The following is a 16,614-nucleotide window of genomic DNA, read 5'->3' on the forward strand; positions in this document are numbered from 1 at the left end:
TAGATCAGTGGGATGACAGGTACACATCTGCAATGGAAGCAGGAAGCTGGACCCCAGTAGCAAGGCAAAAATGAACCGACTTGGCCAGAGGGACAGCCAGAATATAACAAGACTTCATTATATTGTATCTGGATTAAACTATTTTATACTTTTAATGGGGTTGAGTTCATAATCAGGAAACAAAGAGACTTGGGGGCATTTTCCTGGGAGTAACATGCTGTAGCATTCAACAGGAAACTACCAAATTACAGTCAGAGCATGCCTGAATCATTGGAAATAGGGAACAATTAAAATATTTTTGTGCATACTTAACAGATCCTCCTTAAGTTATTCGGGAACATTGCAATGTGTCTCCATCTGCTGTTCATTTGTTGGTCAGTGTGTAAGGAGGAGGGAAAGGGGGGAAGACCAGGGGGAAATGGGATATTACTATTTGATAATCCCACTGGGCTCAAAATACCAAGAGATCTAGTGGCGGCTTTTCTGGCAGTCCCTTAATAAGCTATAATTGGGTTACTTTGGCAAGGCATGGTTTTCAGAACCTGGGAAATCAGGGTGGGACTCTTAATAATGTGGTTCAGTGGAAAGAATCCTTTCCCCCATGTGAGAAAGCTGGTGATATGGCCACAGCAGCGTGTTGTAGGAAACTATGGAGGAGGTTGGGGTAGGGACCTCTGGCAGGTGGAAATGATTTAGGAAGCAATTGTGCCCCCCACTGTGCCTGAATTATTGATTATAGTTTCCAGATGAGATAATTAGGCCACAACTTTATCCTTTCTGTCACATATTGCCTGTCTGCCAGCATGTTTTGGATAATTACACAGGAGGGAAACAGTTTCACTCCCTGCAGCTTACTATGCGACAATTTTCAGGGTTAAAGACTCAGTGGACATAGAAACTTAGGAAGCAAAAATGGAAAGAAATATAAGGTTGATAACAGCGAGCAAACTTGTTGTGATACGGCAACATAAAAGGCCAGGGTAGGTTTAGGCTAAATTCTCAGAGGAATCTTGCCTGAGAGAAGATAGAAAATATCCTTTTCCATATAGTTCTAGCGTGACTAGATCTGAAACACTGTTAAAATTTGGTACCTCATTTTCAGAAAAAAATACAAAAGAAATTTCAGGGAATAGGAACAAATACTATGAGGGAAGTGGAGTGATCTCTTCAGAATATAAGAGTAGAAGAATTAAATATGTATGGTTAGGATTATAGTAAGTTATACCTATTTGATGGGAATACCAACAGTATTCTCATAACTCTTTGATACACTACATTTTACCATATTGACATATCTGAAAATGAAGATTATTGGGTGCTTGTGGCACATTACTGTGCTGTTTAAAACCTAACTAGGCACAATGTTCAAAAATGGATAACACAATATGTCTGCATTGGTAGCAGGTAGAATAGATGACATGGTACCAGTATCTCCTTTCAACTTTTCTGTTTGATCTGACCCAGACTCTAGAGCAGTGGTGGGCAGTTATTTGGGTTGGTGGGCCACTTAATGAGTTTTGGTGACCTGCTGACCTCCTCCCTCTCTGTCTCCCCCACTACCACCTACCCTCCCAGGGCTGCAACCAGCATGGAAGCCTGAATCTTCCCACAGCTGAAGTCCACCTTCCTGCAGCTTTAGCATACCCCATAAATCTGGACCCAGATGCTGCCAGCCACATCCACAGCTTCCCAAATGCAGCTAGCAGCTTTTGGGTTAGTGCTCTAGGTATGGGATGTTAGGGTATAATGTTGTCACTTTTATACATTAATTGTACCTGCTTGAGTGGTGAATTATAGTATTATTTAAACTTTTCTTTTATAGTTAGCCTTGTTTAACCATTTATTAAGATTTTATATAGCTTTATTATTATCTGAACTTTTAATTTTGCTTGTGCCTGTATGATCAGCTGACCTTAAGTATGCTAACACAGGCAGATTATAGCCTTGAGCTTGCTCGCATGTTGTTTCTTTATTTTTTATCACTGTGAGAAGTTTTTCTAACACAACATAGTAATAGCCTTGTTACCAGCTCAAACTAACTGAAATTGGCACTAACCAGATGAATCAGAGGGATGAAATGATTGGATATGTTAATGGGAGGTGATAAGAGGAGACCTGGAAGCAAAGAATCATCAAGAAGAGTGAAGTTGAAGAAAAGTGTAAAAGGGAGCAGCAAGAAAGTTAAATGCGTGTGTTGTCATATATCCAGCCTTCAACACCTGTCTAGGTTTTGCGAGCCATAAAAAATATCCACTGACACACCCTTTGCTTTTGGGAACTGATTGGTCACTGTTTCTGGGAACCAGACAAATTGGGTGAGATTATTGTACTAAGTGTTTTCTCTCACTGTATATAAAAATGGCTAAAATAACATTTGTTGTATCAATAAAGCTAGACTCTGGTTAAATCAGCTGTTTGTTTTCATATTTAACATCCATTTAAGGGTTGCTTATGCTTTAATGATCCCTTAGCACTATCTGGTGGACAGTAGTGCAGATGCGGGGGAGAAAGGGGGAAGGATGGGGCATGCTACAGCTGTGGGCTGTAACCAGCACAGAAGCCTGAACCTGCCTGCAGTAGTAGCACACCCTTCCCCCCACTCCCCAGAGCCCTAACCTGGAAGCTGCTGACCGTGTTTAGACAATAACAGGTACAGACTAGTGCAGAGGATCCACCTCCAAGGAGGAATACTCTGCACTGGTCTGGACCTACAGGGAGCGAACCAGGAAAGCCAAGGCTGCAATGGAACTGCAACCAGCTACAAGTATCAAGGACAATAACAAGTTCTTTTTTAGATATGTGGGGAGCTGGAGGAAAAGCAATGCCAACATTGGACCCCTGCTAAACCAGATGGGACAACTGACAACAGATGCCAAGGAAAAAGCCAACTTGCTAAATGAGTACTTAGCATCAGTTGTTTGTCAGTCCCGTAGGACATCCCTGCCCATTATGGACAGGGAGGCCCGGGTGAGGGAGATTCCTTACCCTCCATCAATGCTGACCTCATGAAGGAACACCTTGAAAGGCTGGATACCTTCAGGTCAGCCGGCCCTAACAGTTTACACCCCAGGGTACTCAAGGAGCTGGGTAGCATCATAGCCCAGGCCCTGGCACGGATCTTTGAGAATTCCTGGTGCTTTGGTGAAGTGCCCAAAGATTGGAAGAAGGCAAGTGTGGTGCCTATCTTGAAAAAAGGGAAGAAAGTGCATCCAGCAAACTACAGGCCCATCAGCCTCACCTCTATTCCAGGGAAGGTCTTAGAAAAGATTATCAAAGAGGCCATTCTTAATGGACTGGCTGATGGCAACATCCTGAGGGATAGCCAGCATAGGTTTGTTACAGGTAAGTGTTGCTTGACCAATCTTATTTCCTTTTATGACCAAGTGATCTATCACCTGGACAAGGGAGAAGAGGTTGATGTCATATATCTTGACTTTAAAAAAGCCTTTTATCTGTTATCCCATGATCACCTCTTAGCAAAACTGGCTAACTGCAGCCTCGGGCTCACCACAATCTTCTTGCTGGGGAATTGGCTCCATGGTAGGACCCAGAGGGTGGTGGTTGATGGAAGTCAGTCATTGTGGTGAGCTGTGTCCAGTGGGGTTCCTCAAGGGTCTGTCCTTGGGCCTACATTATTCAACATCTTCATTAATGATGTGGACATTGGTGTCAGAAGTGGACTGGCCAAGTTTACCGATGATACCAAACTCTGGGGTAAAGCATCCACACCTGAGGACCGGAGGGCTTGACAGGCTCAGAAAATGGGTAGGTGAGAACCTGATAGTGTTTAACACTGAACAATGTAAGCTTCTCCACTTTGGAAGAAAAATCTGCGGGATCCTTATAGGCTCAGCAGTGCTATGCTGGCTATGGACAAAAGGGATTTGGGGGTCATGATTGACCACAAGATATACATCAGCCTGCAATGTGATACTGCTGCTAGTAAAGCAAGCAAAATGCTGGCTTGCATCCATAGATGCTTCTCAAGTAAAACCCAGGATGTCATTCTCCCATTGTACTCGGCCTTGGTGAGGCCGCAGCTGGAGTACTGAGTCCAGTTTTGGGCTCCACAATTCAAAAAGGATGTGGAGAAGCTTGAGAGGGTTCAGAGGAGAGCCACATGCATGATCAGAGGTCAGGAAAGCAGACCTTATGAAGAGAGGCTGAGAGCCATGGGACTCTTCAGCCTGGAAAAGCGCAGGCTCAGGGGTGGCCTGGTGGCCACTTATAAGTTTATCAGGGGTGCTACCAGGATCTGGGGAAATATCTGTCCACCAGAGCACCCCAAGGGATGACAAGGTTGAACAGTCACAAACTCCTCCATGACCATTTTAGGCTGGACATTAATAAGAATTTATTTACTGTCCGAGCCCCCAAGGTTTGGAATAGCTTGCTGCCAGAGGTGGTTCAAGCACCTACTCCAAATACCTTCAAAAGACATCTGGATGTTTATTTTGTTGGGATCCTACGATCGGGGGCTGGACTTGATGATCTTCCTAGGTCCCTTCCAGCCCTAATGTCTATGAAATCTATGAAATAGGCAGCTGTCAATGCAGCTGGCAGGTGCTGGATCCAGACTCAGGGTTGGAGGAAGCAGGGTGTGCTAAGCCTGTGTTACATCTGTGCGCTACATCTGCAGGAGGGGCGAAGGGAAGTGCAGGGCATGCTACATCTGTGGGCAGGTTTGTGCTTCTGTCCTGGCTCAGACCGAGAGAGACTGGATGCAGCTCTGGCTTCTTGGCACTATGTGGCCACCCACCAGTGGGCTGGATCCAATCAGTTGGTGGTATGGATCTGGCCTTCTTGCTGCATTGTACCCACCGCTGCTCTGGATCCCAACAGTGTTCCTAGTGTCTGGAATGGGACAGAAAGATTGGGTTTTATTTACTTGTCTGTTTATGTTTTAAAGACTCTGCTTTAATTGCAAGGACTAGACTAGGATTGTTGCAAGGCTAGACAATCCATTTATAGGGACTTTAAAATGTTTAACTTAAAATATGCAGGTTTGTAAATGGATCCCACACTTGAAATGTTGTTTGGAGTCCAGAAATCCCTGTTTAATAATAGGGTTATCTTTAAGACAATGACATTTCTAGTTGGAAATACTTTTCTATGGGGAACATTTTTGTAGTTAATTTTCTTATTGCTGTTGGCTTTATTATATAATGTTTGGTTTTATTATATAATCTGAGCACTTTTATAACACTGAAAAAAACACACACACTTCATTATAGATCAACTTGACTTTAACTTTCTTAGCAAACATAGAAATTTAGATTACAGAATGTGTGCGCGCTTTGTATCTTAATGAAATTTCCTTTGAGGGCCAATAGAGAAAAAAATCTGTTCTAGCAAACTACTTGATGTTTCTTTATGGAATTGCTTATGGGAAATGTATCAATATTGAATGTTTTTACTCTTTTTGTTAGTAATCCAATGAAAATAGAAAAAAGCAAAATTTTTATAGATGAAACTATAAAAGTAATAGAGCTGTGTAATCCATTCAAATTTGCAAGGCAGTTTATAGTTATCATTGCTCAAAAATGTCAGTAGGAATGGACAAGTTTCCCTAAAAAGACCTAATGACATTTTTGGCAGTAAATGTTCAGATACTTTAAGAAAACATGCTTATTAGGCAAATATTTGAAAAGATTAAAAAAGAAAGTTATTCCTCCTAAGACATTGCAGCAACTAATTCAAAACTAGGTTTGAATTGAGTTGGGAAATAAGATTGTTTGCTTACATATAACTTCAGTAACTGCCCCCCTTCTGTGATAAAATAATTTTGTAGGTTTCTAGAGTTCTTCAACATGCATTAGAAATATGGAGTTCTGAAACTATTTATCTTTTGGAAGGTGGAAATATTTTTGCTGGTTTGTTAAAATATAAATATTTTGGACCTTTGTTTAACTTAAAAAAATAAAAAATAATGTGCAAAACATGTCAGAATTTTTCCTTTATATATGGGGAGAAATGTTATATAATGCAGTTATTAACTCCATTTTTTGCTGTCTGAAGCTTTTTCCATACATAATGCATAACACACATTTAGATGATCTGTGCAGGAATTTATTTTCGAAATCACAGGGCAGAACTTTAGAATAATTAAAGAAGCATTTAGAGTTGGTTAAATAAAAGGCAGTCACAGGATTTAACTGCAGTACTTCTAGATTTGCTTTCAACAGTGATACCATGAATCACACAATGCCTACTTGCTCCTTTTTCACACATGCTGAATCCCCAAAATGAGGCACCGTGTCCATCCTAAAGTATCCTTGACAATATCTTATGCTTCTCTTAGTGTCTTATGGCCTCTTCGAGTAGCTATATTACTTTTTTTGGAGAGAGAGAGTGTTGATACCCAAAATAGGAGCAAGTAGCAGGGTATGTTTCATGGGTTCTCCTAGGCATGAAATGAGTGTTTTAGAAGTATCCATAGAGTTGGATTGTTTCTAATCTGTGAGCTGGTGTGAATGGACATTCTGCATTCCCTATAGACACTAAGTGCAATTGTCGCAGAGCACCTCAGTGCCCTACTCCTATAAAGAGGGGAGGTGTGTCGCAGAGCACACATGTGTCCTGCTCCTTAGGGTGGAAACAGGCAGAGAGCCCTAGCAGGGAGTGGGGAGCTCAGCTGCCAGTTACCAGGGCAGCCACAGTAGTAATAAAGAAGCACAGCTGTAGGTTGCCGGGGGAACCGATGAATCAGCTGACCGGAAGGGGCAGGGCCTGACCTATATATAAACCCAAGCTGAGGCCAGGGAGGCAGTTTCCTGCCAGCAGCCATAGGGGTGGGAATTCTGCCGGAGTGAGGAAAGGGAAGAGGCCAGGATGCATGGGCAGTCGTTACAGGTGAGAGAGGGAGAGATCCTGTGACAGGCTTGAATGTGGTTATAGCTGGATGGCTTAGTTTGTGTTGCAGCCCAGGGGCTTTTAGTTTGTGTTGACGGTTTACTGTTTATAACCAGTGGTTTGGGTGAGGCTATTAGGGGTTGGAGGAGGCCTCATAGGGGCTCTACGGTATCTTGGGGACCCCAGCACCAGAAAGGACACAGGTTTTGGGGGTGCACTGACCCTAGTCCTGAGAAGAGGAGTGGAGAATCGGAGGCCAGGTAAGGCTGAGGCTGCCTGAGCCCTGCAGGGGGTTCGAGACCCCAAGGAGGAGATTTGGGGCCAGGCATGGCTATGGCCACCTGAACCTCAAGGCTGTGGTAACCCCAGGGCAAAGGGGGCGGTGCGATAAGTGCCCCAGGGCAAAGGGGACAGTGCGATAAGTGCCCCAGGGCAAAGGGGGCAGTGCGATTGACGAGTGCTAGAGGGCATGGTTTCGAGACAAGCCAGAGTGCCTGTGGGGTGCAGTTGTGAGACAAGGTGGCAGAAAGCCAGAGCACCTGTGGGGTGCAGTTGCAAGACAAGGCGGCGGAAAGCCAGAGCACCAGAGGGCGCGATGAGAGTCAAGCGCTGTGGAGACCCCAAGTGCCAGAGAGGGTACAGAGAGCCAGACAGACCGAACAACGTCTAGGATATCTGCAAGGCTTGGGACATGGTACAGGGACAGTTGGATCCACGCATAGCCCATAAGGCTGGGGTGCACTGAGTCACACAATACAGAACAGGAGCAGGATACAAAAAAACACCATGCCAAGGGGACAAAAGGCAGCCTCCCTTATACATATAAAAGATCAAGATGTGGCGGGTGAGAGCGAGGGTGCTTTAATGCGAACTTGACATGGTAGGGGGCACTAGAGGAGATCACGGCCGCCCCTAGGATCCCGCGCCATGACAGTAATGAATCACTGATTTGTGGTGATGTGGTAATGTAAGGGCTGTCAAATTCTCACTATATTTCGGCAAGTCTATGAAAGTGATAGGCACAGCACCATGTTCCATCTCCCTCAACACTAAACTAGGAAAACCTAATATCCCACTACTTAAAGCTGTGAGAATTTGGGCCAACTTTATAGTCATCCTTGATTCTATACCTGACAACTTCCTGTACTTTAAGTTCAACACGTAGAAGCAACCCTGCCTCCGCCTGAAAACTAAAGAGTTTCCAGGTATAAGGATGACTGCTGTACTCATTTCATGGTCTAATCCTTTCTGCTGTGTGTTTGTAATATAGCCATATGCTGCAGTGATGTGAAACAGAAAATCTGATACAATTTCCTGTTCCTCCTTCTACACCCTCTCTAACTTGCCATGTGAAAAAACTGTCCATGTCAGTGCCCAGAGCCCTGAGTTTCCCCTCACTGTCTAGCCAGTTGCCTAATAAATATTGAGGTTACCATGGGTGACTGGCACCTTATGAGTCTGGCAGGGGCACACGCAGAAGCTGCTGGAGGCACTGGTGGTGGGAAAGGGGCTGGCAAGCACCCACAAAAGCCACCTGCAGCGTCAGCAGCGAGGACAGCCCTGTTGGGGAGGGCACGTGCCCCCTGGTGGCCCCCTTTCCAGTTGCCTATGGAAGTTACCTTGGGATAATGTCTTATCCCAGCAAGCCTCAGCTCCACTGCCCATATATTGGATCTAACAACAGCAGCAGTAGAATCTTCGTCAGCAGTAGGTGGCCTTCCCTGTTGGAAAATACATTTTAGGTCCTGGAATATCACTTTTCCAGAAATCATTGTTTTCACAAGAAATCAGGTAAGAGAGAAAACAAGAAAAGGCTCTATTGTGTAGGAGAAAAGATTTATACAAGAAAAACTGACTATAGGTTGAAGGCAGAAAAACAAACTAAGTTATATTTTCTTAACAGCTCATCCAGCTATACCCTACCCTTCCTGAAAGTCTCACCAATTTCATTAGAGATTAGCCTTCCTGTTGAATCTACTAGCTGAAGCGGATGGGGCCTTAGACTTTTCTTCAGGTTGGGAAAAATTCAAATATCATGATTGTATTATACATAGGCTCTAAAAAGCCATTCCTCTCACATTGACTCCCTGCTCCAGCACCAGACTTATTTTAATTGCTCATGATTTACCAGAAACCTCCAAATACTGACATGAGAAATCTGGAATTCATTGTCCCCTGTTGTCCCCAGGCTGTGATGCTTCATTTCTCTAAGATGCCTTTTCTACAGAAGAGTTAATATCCCCATTACAGGCAAATAGTGCCTTTGGTGTTTGTTAAACACCTCATTTGATTATCTTCCACTGACATCATGCAATTACAAAAATATAGTTATATAAAATACTATAATACACACAGATATGAAAATGGGATTTGGAACCCAGCTTCACACTAGCTACTAATAAAGACTAAATACCACAGCAGTAAATCAAATTTGGTAAGATATCTATGCATGCTACACAGTGAATTCCCAAAGAAAATTCAATTTGGGGGTGAATCCATGATATGCTGTTTCCTAAAGATCCACCCAGGTATGTTTAGGACAGCTCATGACAATGACCAAAAAAAAAACCCCTCTAGCTTCTCAACATGCTAACTTACTACAACAGAATCCTAGTAAATATTTAAAAAGTGTGTACATTAAGATTCATGACTACAGGCACAGCATGAAGTTTCTACTGATACCAGGCAGAGAATAGCGGTGTTACATGTCCACCAGGCCAGAAATCAATGCCATGACTGAATAAAATACATTCAATACAAATACATTAATGTCAAGGATACCAGCAAATTGTCTTGAAGTGTTAGAGTAAACTTGCTGAGGTTTCTGGCAGTGATCTCATCTCCAACAACCCCACTCTTCAGTCTGTTATTGTGGTAGAGGAGTAGTAAGGAGGAAACACTATCAGTAGACACTTTGCATGCTGTGCCTGAAGTCATGAATCTTGATGCACATGCTTTTTGAATATTTACTAGGATTCTGCCCTGATTATTGGGGTAGTTAGGAGCACCTACTCCTTGTGTTCTTTCCCACGTTTGAGTACTTTTTTTCTTTCTTTCTTTTTTTTGCCCTGCGTGGCAGTTAAAAAGTTACTAAAATCTATATTGTTTAAAGGGACAATGAATTTAGCACTGAAGGTACATAATTAAAGCTTTCCCCAACCAGAATCCTTCAGTTTACAAGGACTAACAGGCCTCAAAAACCACAGACCATTAGCACTTTGAGGTAGCAAGTTTTTAGATTGTGAAGGCAGCCTACTGCTGTACCAGTCTAGTTTCCCTTAATACTGTTTTCTGCCTCTGATACCTGAAAGATCCAGGCTTAAGGAAATTATTCCTCCTTAAGCCTAAGGATCTACTTATAATTTTCTCTTATCTACAAAGCAATGTGATCCCACAATGGATGCTGGCCTAGAAACATTGCTGTATAGCTGTGACTAGGTAAGCAGTGACAGCTCAGTATCAGTCAGCCAAACATTTCTTATTTCAAAGATTTCATAGACATTATGGCTGCAAGGGACCTTGAACATCATCAAGTCCAGGCCCCTGCCCCAGGGGCAGGGAGTCGTCTAGGGTCAAAGGAGTCCAGCAAGATAAGCATCCAAACATTTCTTGAAAGAGTCCAGTGTAGGTGGCTGCACCACTTCTGGAGAGAGTCTATTCCAGTCCTTGGGGCTCAGACAGTAAAGAAGTTTTTCCTTATGTCCAACCTAAAATGGCCATGGAAGAGTTTATGACCATTGGTCCTTGTTATCCCTTGGGTTTCTCTGGTAAACAGATGTTCCCCCACATCCTGATGCACACCCATTACGTACTTCTTGGCAGCCACCAGGTCAACCCTGAGCCTGCGCTTTTCCAGGCTGAAGAGTCCCATGGCTCTCAGCTTCTCATCATAAGGCCTATTCTCTTGGCCTTTGACCATGTATGTGGCTCTCCTGGACTCTCTCAAGCTTCTAGGTATCCTTCTTGAATTGTGGAGCCCAGAATTGGATGCAGTACTCCAGATGCAGCCTCATCAAGGCAAAGTACAGCAGGAGGATGACACTCTGACATTTACTTGAGAAGCATCTATGGATGCAAGTCAGAATTTTGTCTGCTTTACCAGCTGTGACATCACATTGGTGGCTCATGTTCATCTTGGGGTTAATCACCACCCCTAAGTCCAGATATATGATGTCAATCTCTTCTCCCTTGTCCAGGTGGTATGTAACCTGGTCATAGAAGGAGATGAGATTGGTCAGGCAAGACCTACCTACGGCAAACCTGTGCTGGCTCTCCCTCAGGATGTTGCCATCTGCAAGCTTATCAAGAAGGGTCTCTTTGATCATTTTCTTCAGAATCTTACCAGTGATTGAGGTCAAGCTGATTGGCTTGTAATTCCTGGGATCTACTTTCCACCCTTCCTTGAATTGGCCTTCTTCCAGTCTTCAGGTACTTCTCCTGACTACTACAAGTTTTTGAATATTTTTACCAATGGTTGGGATATGACACCTGCCAGCTTCTTGAGTACTATACAATGTAAACTGTCAGGACCAGGTGACTTGAAGATGTCCAGCCTCTCAAGGTGTTCCTTTACAAGGTCTACACTGATGCTGGGTATAAAGATGCCCTCACCCTGGCCATCCCGTGTCATGCTAGGCAGTGCGATCCCTTTGCGCTGATGAAAGACTGATGCAAAGTACCCATTAATCAGGTTGGCTTTTTCCTGGGTGTCGGTTATCAGTTTTCCCATTTGGTTCAGCAGGAATCCAATGTTACCCTTCCTTTTTTTCTGACTCCCTACATAGCTGAAAAAGGACTTTTTATTATCCTTGATATGAGAAGCCAGATGGAATTCAGTTGCAGCCTTGGCTTTCCTGGTCTGCTCCCTGCAGGCATGGACAAGTACTGAGTACTCCTCCTTGGTGGTTATTTCAGCCTTCCATCTCTCTTTTTAGGCGTAGGAGGTCCTCAGTTTCCCTGCTGAGCCAAGGAGGCTGCTGTGCCCTTTTGCTGCCCTTTCTCTGAGATGGGATGGACAACCATTGCACTGTCAGGATCGCTCCCTTGAGGAGCAACCACTCCTCTTGGACTCCTCTGCCTGTTGAGTCATGGTCCCTTAGGTCCTCAACAATGAGTCTCCTGAGATTCTCAAAGTCAGCTTTCCTAAAGTCAAGGACTTCTGCATTGCTGACTGACTTGCCAGCTTTGTGATGTATAAAAGTTGATCAGCTCGTGGGCACTATCACCCAACTTTCCATCGATTCTTAGGTCACTGACTAGATCATCCCCTTCCGCCAGTACCATGTCCAGCAACGCTTCACCCCTTGTTGGCCCAATGACTTCCTGAGTCAAGTAGAGCTCATCCACGCATGTGAGGAAGCTTTGCAACCAATTGGATTTGGCCGAGTGCTCTTTCCCATGAGATATCTGGGTAATAAAGTCTCCCATTACAACTATGCACTGGAAGCATGCAGCCTCAGCCATTTTCCTGGCGAATTCCTTGTCTAGATCTTGTTAATCGTTAGGAGGTGTGTAGTAGAATCCTTCCATGATGTCCCCTGTTCCATGTTCTCCACATAGTTTAACCCAGAGGGACTCCAATTGTTTTCCCTGGGTGCCAATGTCAATTTGCAGGGATGTGTAGCTTTCCTTGACATAGAGAGCTACACCTCCACCCCTTTTATTTACATGATCTCTCCTGCACAGGGTATAGCCATCTATACCTGTGGCCCAGTCACAGGTCGAGTCCTACTAGGTCATAGTCATTCTTGCTTACTAGGAGGACCAGTTCTCCTGTTTATTCCCTAAGCTCCTGGCATTGATGTACAGACATATAAGTGTCCCATTGGAAGCCCTAGGCTTCCTTGCAATCCCAGGCAAACACTGTTCCAGGGCTGGGGTAGGTGTGGATTCCCTTGGGTTTCCTAACCTGATGGTTATGCAGTAGTTGCCTAGTGGGCTTGCGTTGGTGGTTATCCACCCATCCCCTGGCAATTTTATTTAAAAGCCCAGTCGAGCAGGTCAGCCAGTCTGGCTGAGAAGAGCCTCCTCCACAACGGAGTGCTGATATGCTTTAGTTTCTGATAGTAAGTCTTATTCTTGATACCATTCATGACCTCTGGACCTTCAGGACACCTGTGACACTATCTTATGTTGATTCCTGTTTTAGATCCTATGTCTCTCAGCATGACTACTGCAAGTCATGAATATTTGTATCACAATAACAAAAAGTTATGCACTGGATATGTAGTTGGTTATGTATATGCTTAATGGAGCAACGTTCTTACTAGCAACAAAGATTTTTGCTCAAGAAAATATACCCTACTAGGGTTGCAATTAATTCCAGTCACAGGGAGTACAGGAGAGAGAAGTGGCCCATAGACCAATTCTTAAATGAATTTATCTGCATGACAAATGGGAACTATCTGGCTACTGCACCTAAGAGAGAAATACAAGGTATGATGTAGATGGGAAACGATGGCTGATGTGATTCAGGCTGGTTCAAGATAACCTCAAGATTGCCCCTAAATAGCAGTGTCCATTTACTTATAAATTGATTCAATAGCTGCATACCAGTTCTCTTGGTCAAATTATGCAACCCTCCCTAAATCCCACCACCTGTGTCTTCATGCCAGAACTTAAAACTAATTTAGGAATATTTTCTGCTACTTGACTCAAGCACCTGTCAACTACAAGAATGTTTAAGATGATATGAATAAACCAGAACTGAAATTACGCAGAAGATGCTATGTTTAGTGTGCTGATGATTTATTTTGAACTTTACCAGGTATCTTCTCAGTCTGCGACAAAATCTTATGTAGTATTTTTATTGCCACTTCTTTAGATAGATTGAGGATGCAAGAATCTAAACTCTTATTATCTTTGAGTGTGTTCTTAGAAATGCATGCAAAATGTATGTTAATACAAATACTGTATCCAAATGAGGCATTCAAATCTTGAAGAGTGACCAAGTGCTTAAAGTTATTTTTTTCTGAAATTACATAATTCTGTTTGAGTTCTGTTAATAGTGTTGGTGAACATCTATGTGAGTTATACCAATGAGCATAATATGACTGCTTGAAATGGTTCTCCAGCATAAGAAAATATGCATAACCTTAATTATGAATAGAGCTGGTCAAATATGGTTTATCAGAATGATTTTGTGACAAAAAGTGAATTTTTCTTAAAAATGTAGAGAGGGGAGGTTTTAATTCATCCTTATTCTTTTTTTCCATTACGAAAATTGAAAATGAAGTATTTTATTTCCAAAAAGTTCAAACAATCATAATGTAATGCATCACCACTGTCTGTGTTTCTTCCATGATTCTTAGTGTCCCAAACACAGGTATGAAGTTTTAGTCACAGACCAAGTTTTGAGGTGTTTTGTAATTTACCCATGAATATAAGGGTTTTTTAGGTCTCTGTTAGAGTTCAGTTTAGAGAAAGTGGCTGTTTATTTTCCATGAGAGTTTCTGGTGCATTGAACGAGATGCATCACATTCTATGATAAAATTATGCAAGTTCCATTTATTCTGACGGTTTCATTGTGATGACAGTGGACATGCACTGAAGGGTTCTGCATTTGTTGACAAGGTTGTGTTTCACTCAGTGTTTGTTGAGCAGCAGGTAATTTACTTCTAATGATGAGTTGGACATGTTTTGGAGTTTATTTGAAAGTCAGGAACAGTGGGCAAGGTCAATGTTTTTTTCAAGGTTTTTTCCTCTCTGAGTCCAAACTGTAATTGTTTGATGATCCTTCTTATAGGTTTGCAGGTAGAAGCAGCAAAGGTATGTGGTAAGTGTATGTGGGGGGGTCCCTTTTGTTTTGTGTGATAGTAGGTTTGTGTGAAGTATTTGTGTGTCCCCTTGAAAGATGCAGTCTATTTATATGCTGAAGGGCACAAACAGATTTTGCCCAATCTAGCCACAGAAAGTGATCTATAGCCATGGCCAAACACAAGTGCATGGTTGAAGAATGCTTCAAAAATGGCTGATGGAGTGAAATTCTGAACCATCATTGCATGATGGTTCAGATGAAGATGTTTCAAAACATAGTGTGTTCTGTAACTTTTGTCTGTGCTGCCTCCTGGCCTGTCTCTGTTTTCAGAATGGGAGGGAGAAAGGGAGTAGATGGAGTTTGGTCTGGGATTTGTTCAGCCCCCACAGAAGAGTAGGGTGGGTGTATTGGAGTCAACCCATATATCCTAAAATGAGCTCCCTCTGCTCCCTTTCCCACCTCTCATTCTGAAAACAGGGACAGGCTGGGAGGGAAGAGGGACCTTTGCTATGGGAAACTGGTTTCAGGCTCCCAGCTAGCAGCTAAATTCCCCTCCCTCCTGGAACCAACCATAAACTTCTGTTTGGTCTGCGGGATCATTGTAACTCAGATTGCTTCCAGCAAAGCATTCTGAGTAACAGCGGGGAGCTGTACTTCTTTCTTCACCTGAAGTGCCCTTGCTGAGTAAAGGTAGTTTTTTAGTTTTGTAAGGTTGTTGTCAAAAGTATTAGCTTAAGAGCAGATGCAGTGGTATATAAAGGCCTGACTATAGATTATAACTCTCTTGGTATATTGAGAACGATTACCATTTTTGTGAAGGTAAGTATGATGGCTTGTGGGGTTTTTGTACATTCTGATTCTGGATTCCTGTATTGGGATTTATAGAAAGTTTTCTGCAAGATTTCTTTCACAAGATCAAGGTTATCAGCCACCCCCTGAGAAGTCCTCACTTGCAACACTAGATGCCACTTGCCTCTGCATTAATCTCCTGCACCGTGAAGACATTTCTGCCTGCCTGGAATACCTATAAGAACATAGCCATTTCATTCAGCAAAGACAAAAGAGGTTTATATGGTGCAGCTAAGAGCATGTTTGCATACCAGTCAAAGTACTGCCTACAATTTAACAAACACCTTAAAAAAACCTTAAATTATTTTAATCATACACAACTAGCAGTCTAGCCACAGAACCAAGAAGTTCAGTGAGGACCAATTCACCGTGAGAGGGTAAATGATGTAGCTGCAGTGTAGATGTGCTCTAAGATGACAAAAGACACATACCTGAACAAGGTACAGGACAGATAGCAGGCTGGCAACATAATGATTATGTTAGTCATAAGATCCAAGGGTCTGGACAGATGATAATTTTCTGCAGCAGAAGAAGGAAGAGGATAAGTAGAGGTGGCCACACTCACCCTCTGGGCCCTGGAGTCTCATGAAAGCAGGGTCTCTGACCAGATCCTGAGTTCAGGTGCAGCCCAAATAGGGTATGATTGTAATGCTATACTGCTGTGGATCTGCCCCTGCAAAAGAGGTGTACAAGTATTATAATATAAATTCCTACACTGATGTAACTTACTGGAATCCCAGTTGTGAACTTACCTTGGGGAAAAAACAGCAGTAAGAAATATACCAGTCTAAATGACAACAATGTAGGTATGTTGGGTATTCACAGTTAACCCTAGAGAGCTATTTACCCATTACAAACAAGCCCCTCCCTTCTACCCAGCAGTAAGATGCTGTGATAACACTTCCTGTGGCAGTTGTTCAAGGATAACTGTTTGCCTATTCCAGCTATTTTCCACTTGTGATCAAAAACTGTATAAATTTCAACTGGTAAATATGTCATTTATCCAATGCATGAGGTTTGCAGAATGTGGGTTTCATAGTTTCATAGTTTCATAGTTTCTAGGGTCAGAAGGGACCTGAGCAGATCATCTAGTCTGACCCCCTGCCATGGCAGGAAAGAGTACTGGGGTCAAACGACCCCAGCAAGGTGTTCATCTA

Source organism: Gavialis gangeticus, unplaced genomic scaffold (assembly GCF_001723915.1).
Source record: "Gavialis gangeticus isolate Ggan-Ray unplaced genomic scaffold, GavGan_comp1, whole genome shotgun sequence".
Classification (NCBI taxonomy): Eukaryota; Metazoa; Chordata; order Crocodylia; family Gavialidae; genus Gavialis; species Gavialis gangeticus.